Below are 6100 nucleotides of genomic sequence, written 5' to 3'. Positions count from 1 at the left end.
CTGGGCCAAAGGCAGGCGCCAAACCGCTGCGCCACCCAGGGATCCCGGATCCTGAACTTCTTAGAGAAATGAATAATTCCAGAGTTGGGACATGAAAGATAGAAGATGAGCTGAGAACATGTCGCCAGAAACTAAGAAAGTGCTCAAAAATTGACGGGGTCATATGCCAAATGGTTAAAGCCAATAGGACAATTTGACATTATGAATAGTAGGAATGCATTATGACCCATTATGTTTTTGAGAGAGAGTTTTTGGATCTATACCAATCCAAAATTAAAGCAAAAGTAAGGAAAGGAAAGTTCTTCTCTACAGAAGAATGCCAACTAAAAACAAAGCATCACTCTTTGAAACACCATAGTATACACTAAACAGTGATATAGTCTCTATGTGGGTTACTATTGGTGTCTATAACTACTGAATCTAAAGAATATATAATGACCGGGGAAATATTTACTACATAATATTTGGAGAAAGAGTAGAATCTAAAATTGTTTACGTTATGTGTAGAAAGTGGTAATGTAAACAGACCTATTAAACCAGAAGAAAGGGAGAGAGAGAGAAGGAGGAGCATGTAATGAGCCATGAAGAGAGAGGAAGATACAACAGTTTCAAATAGCTGTCCTTATGCTGAGGTAATTCCAAATCGATCAGACATCCTAATGTAAAAAGGAAAAACAAGCAAACATAAAAGTACTAGAAGAAACACAAGTGAAGTGGGAACATTTTTTTTTCTGACTATGATGTAAAATCCAGGAACAGTCATAAGTTCAACTACATAAAAAGAAATTTAGGGCAGCCCAGGTGGCTCAGCGGTTAGTGCTGCCTTCAGGCCAGGGTGTAATCTGGAGACCCGGGATCGAGTCCCACGTCAGGCATCCATGCATGGAGCCTGCTTCTCCCTCTGCCTGTGTCTCTGCCTCTCTCTCTCTCTCTCTCTCTCTCTTTCTCTCTGTCTCTCATGAATAAATAAATAAATCTTTAAAAAAAAAAAGAAAAGAAAAAAGAAAGAAATTTAAAGACTTTACATGGAAAACTCCTGCAGGCAAAGTTGAAAACACAGAGGGAAAACCAATAAGGTAACTGTCATCTATATCATACAAAGAACTCTGGAAATTCGAGGACGCAAAAAGAAACCAACAATCTGATAGAAAAATAGTAAAATGATCTAAGTCAATAGTACATAAGAGGAAAAAAAAACCCCATGGGTTCTAAACATAAAAAAAGATTTTCCTCATAAGAGAAATGCACATCTAAACAACACCACAGCAGCATTTCTCACCTATATGATTGGCAAAAATCTACAAGTTTGGCAATATTCTGTGCAGGTAAAACAGTGGGGAAATAGTTCTTGTCATCCATCACTGGTGGGAGTGCAAAATGGTGGCATAAGGCCGATGGAGGAGAATTTGGCAGTATCTAAAAATATGTGCATTTGTCCTCTGAGGCAATAGACTTTCTAGAAGGCACCTATCCTAAGAATACACTGCCAATATTCCTAAATGACCGAAGCACTAGGTTATTCGTAATGGCACTATTTGTAATAGCAAAAGGTTGGAAAGAATTCAAATACCCAGAATAGAAGGTCAGGTAATAAGCTATAGCTTATCCACACAAAGAAATTCTATGAAATTGTTTAAAATCATTGAAGAAAGAATTTATGCATCATATGGAGTTATCACCAAGATTATATTCTTAAGTGCAAAAGGCAAGGTATAGAACAATATAAGAAATATGTAACCTCTCATATAATAAAGATGGAATAGTATAATAGGAATATATTTATGCATGTTTGCTTAGATATTAAAAATAAAGAACAGAATGATTAAGAGAATTAAGGAAAGCTGCTATCTACCTGAGAAAGGGGAAAATGGAGACTAGGATAGAAGGAATGTTAGTTCTATTATAACAAAAATGCCATAAATTGCTAAACAAAATGCCATAAACAACAGAATTTTATTTCTCACACTTCTGGAAGCCGGGGTCTGCAACAGGGCACCAGTGTGGTGGGGTTTTGGGGAAAGCCTCTTGCAGACTGCTGACTTCCCATGGTATCCTCGTACTGCAGAAAGAGGGGGTCAGGGTAATGCTGGCCTCATGGACTGGGTTGGAAAACACTCCCTTCTCTTCATTTTCTGGAAATGTTGTGTAGAATTAGTATTATTTCTTCTTGATACGTCCAGTAGAATTCACCAGTGAAGCCTAAAGTTTTCTCTGTGGAATGACCTTAACTACATTTCCTTTGCTTTACTAGATCTATCACTAATCAGATTATCTCATTTTTCTTGACTGAGCTTTATTAATTTGGTGGTTAATGGCATTTGCCCACTTCCTCTAAGTTGTCGAATGTATTGGCAAAATATTTGTCAAAATAGCCCCTTATCATTTTAATTTTTAAGGAAATATCTCCTCTCCCATTCCTGAGATAGGTAATTTGTCTGTTCTCTTTTTACCTCCAAAAAATCTGGCGAGAAGTTTATCAATATTATTCACCTTCTCAAAGAACCAGCATGAGGTTTCATTTATGTTTTTGTGCTTTCTCTTTTGTTGATTTCTGTTTTGACCTTTATTATGTCCTTTCTCCAATTTATTTTGTTTTAATTTGCTCCTTTTTGTTGTTGTTATTGTTGTTGTTGTTTCTGAAGGTGGAAGCTGGGTTTACTATTTGAGATCTTCCTTTTTTCTAATATATGTGCTATAAATTCCCTGTAAGCTTGTTTTACTCATATCCCACAAATTCTGATATGTTGCTTATTTTCATTCAGTTCAAAAAATTTTTTAAATTTTTTATTTATTTATTTGACAGAGAGAGCAAGGGTAGCAGCAGGCAGGGGAGAAGGAGAAACAGGCTCCCTTGTTGTGCAAAGAGCTCAATGTAGGGCTCAATCCCAGAACCCTGGGATCATGACCTGAGCAGAAGGCAGACGTTTAACCAGGTACCCCCAAATATTTTTAAATGCCCATTGTTTCCCCTTTCATATATGAACTCTTTAGAAGTGTATTATTTAATTCATGAGCTTTTTGGATTTCCAGAGATCTTACTATTACTCATTACCAACTTAATTCCATATTATCAAGCAATTCTCTTGAATCTCCCTTAACTCTTTGAAGTGGCATCACAGGGAGAAGACAAATTCATTATATGGAATCCATCAGGGGATCCCTGGGTGGCCCAGCAGTTTGGCCGCCTGCATTTGGCCCAGGGCGTGATCCTGGAGTCCCGGGATCGAGTCCCACATTGGGCTCCCTGCATGGAACCTGCTGCTCCCTCTTCCTGGGTCTTTGCTCCCCCCTCTCTCTGTCTCTCATGAATAAATAAATAAAATCTTAAAAAAAAAGAAAAAGAAATACACCAGCGCTGGTGCAATTGAAGAGTGGCAGGGAAGAAGCTGGAAGAGCTTATTCAGGCTGGTCTATATCCACCTGTTTTCAATATTTTGTCATCCCAACAGTTTAGTCCTATCCTGATATAGTGTTGTGAACGCCAAGCAATCAGGGCACCTGCTTCTGATTTATGGTAATGGGACAAGTGATGATCTTTGCAATTTAGTGTACAGACAAGATCACAAGTTAAAATCTATCCCCTCCCCAAACCCTCTTACATTGCTGATGGGAACCAAACTGGTGCAGCCACTCTGGAAAACAGGGTGGAGGTTCCTCAAAAAGTGAAAAATAGGGCAGCCCGGATGCCTCAGCGGTGGGCGTGATCCTGGAGACCCGGCATCGAGTCCCATGGAGTCCCACATCAGGTTCCCTGCATGAAGCCTGCTTGTGTCTCTGCCTCTCTCTCTCTCTCTCTCTCTCTCAATCTCTCTCTGTGTGTGTCATGAATAAATAAATAAAATCTTTTTTTAAAAAAAGTGAAAAATAGAACCACCCTATGATCCAGCAATTATACTACTGGGTATTTACCCAAAGGATACATAAATACTGATCCAAAGGGTTACATGTACCCCAACGTTTATAGCAGCATTATCAACAGTAGCCAATCATGTATGGAAAGAGCCCAAATGTTCATTGACTGGCAAATGGGTAAAAAAAAGCTATAATACATATGTATGAATATATAGAATATATATATAGAGAAATATTACTCCACCATAAAAAAGAATGAAATCTTTCCATTTGGAATGACGTGGGTAGAGCTAAAGAGTATAATGCTAAGTGAAATAAGTCAATCAGAGAAAGACAAATATCACGGTTTCACAGATATGTGGAATTTAAGAAACAAAACAAATGAACATGAAGAGAAAAAAAGAGATAAGCAGACTCAACTATCAAGAACAAACTGATGGTCACCAGAGGGTAAGTGGGGGTGGTGGTGAATGAACAATATGATGGTCGGGATTTGGGAAGGCACTTGTGGTGAGCACTGGGGGATGTATGGAAGTGTTGAATCACTAATTTCTATACCTGGAACTAATATTACACTGTATGTCAACTAACTGGAATTTCAATAAAAATGTAAAGAAAATAAATAAAATCTCTCCTCCATCCCCCCACCATCACCTACCCACCCTCTTTTTTTATTTTTAAAGATTTTATTTATTTATTTATTTATTTATTTATTTATTTATTTATGTATTTGACAGAGAGAGAAAGAGAGCATGAGTAGGGAGAGCTACAGAGGAAGAGAGGGAAGTAGACTCTCCATGGAGCAGGGAACCCCATGCAGGGCTTGATCCCGGGACTCTTAGCTAACTTAGCCACCCAGGTGCCACCCTATCCACCCTCTTAAAGCCAGCTGCCCTAAACTGCTACATTCACCAGATCTTAAGAATCTTCAACTTCCTCAGAGGTTTCTCATATTTTTATATTAATTTATCAGGTCTATGTTTCTCTTTCTTCCCAGTGTGACCTTTAGAAGATGGAGCTAGCAACCACTCTAGTTCACCGTGTTATTTAAAACAAAAAATACACCCCATGGCATGTGGGATTCACATATTCAACAAATATTTATAGAATGCTTTATGTTCCAGACACTGTTCTGTATGTTGAGGATAACAAGTGAATCAAACAGACAAAAAATCCCTCTCTTCAGGGGCTTATACTAGTGGGGATAGACAGAAAATAAACAAACAAGGAAAATCTGGTGTATGTCAGATGGTAATAAGTGGTGCGGAAGATAGGTAAAGGGATGCAACTTAAAATAGGTCAGTCAAGGAAGCCAGCAGGTGATAATGAATAGAAGCCAGGGGAAGTGATGGAGAAAGCCCCACATATCTAAGGGTAGTTTTCCAAGCAAGAAGAATCACAGGTCAAAACTCTGAGCAGGAAATGAATTGGTAACTTGAAGAATAGCCTGAACAAAAAGACCCAATGGAAAGGGGAAAGAAAGGGGGCTAGGAAGATATCATTATGTAGGGTCAGTGAACAGACTTTGTACTTTACTCTGAAAGATATGGGAAGCCGTTTGAGGTTTTGAGTGGAAAAGTGCTGAATGTACTTATGTGTAAAGGATCATTTCAGTTACTAATACTGAGACTAGAGCTGGGGGTGGGTGAAGGGTATTTAAAAGGAAACCGTTTAGGAAGATATTGCAAAATCCACGTATTATTATTTTGGCTTGTACTAAGGGTATGGAGAAAGAGTAAAATTCTGGATTACTCTGAAGGTAGAACCAATAGGCATTGCTCATAGGTTGAATGTAGGGGTGATATGGAAAAAGAAACCATAGATATCTCTAGGGCTTCTGGCTTAAGCTACAAGAAGGATGGCAAGACGGAAGGAGACACAAGTTTGAGACAGGACAGAGTTCAGTTTGGAATGTGTTATGTTTAAGTTGTTTCTGCAATATCAACATGAAGATGTCAAGGAGAAAGTAACACATGAGCCTGGAAGGAAAGGAAGAAATCTAGGGTGGAGATAAAATACGTCAACATCTAGATGGCATTAATGCACAAAGTCTAGGTGAGATCACCTAGGGAGGGAATTTAGATTCAGGAGAGTTGCTTTGGGACGCTCCAACATTCAGAGGTCAAAGAGTTACAGGAAATGCAATGAGGACTAAGGAGATGCAGCCAATAAGATCAGAATAAAATGTAGATGCCAAGTAAGTAAATGTTTCAAGGAGAAAGAAGTGATCAAGTGTGTCATATTAAGC

The sequence above is a fragment of the Canis lupus genome, chromosome 13 (genome assembly GCF_011100685.1).
Source record: "Canis lupus familiaris isolate Mischka breed German Shepherd chromosome 13, alternate assembly UU_Cfam_GSD_1.0, whole genome shotgun sequence".
In the NCBI taxonomy this organism is placed as follows: Eukaryota; Metazoa; Chordata; class Mammalia; order Carnivora; family Canidae; genus Canis; species Canis lupus.
This window is presented reverse-complemented; position numbering follows the sequence as displayed.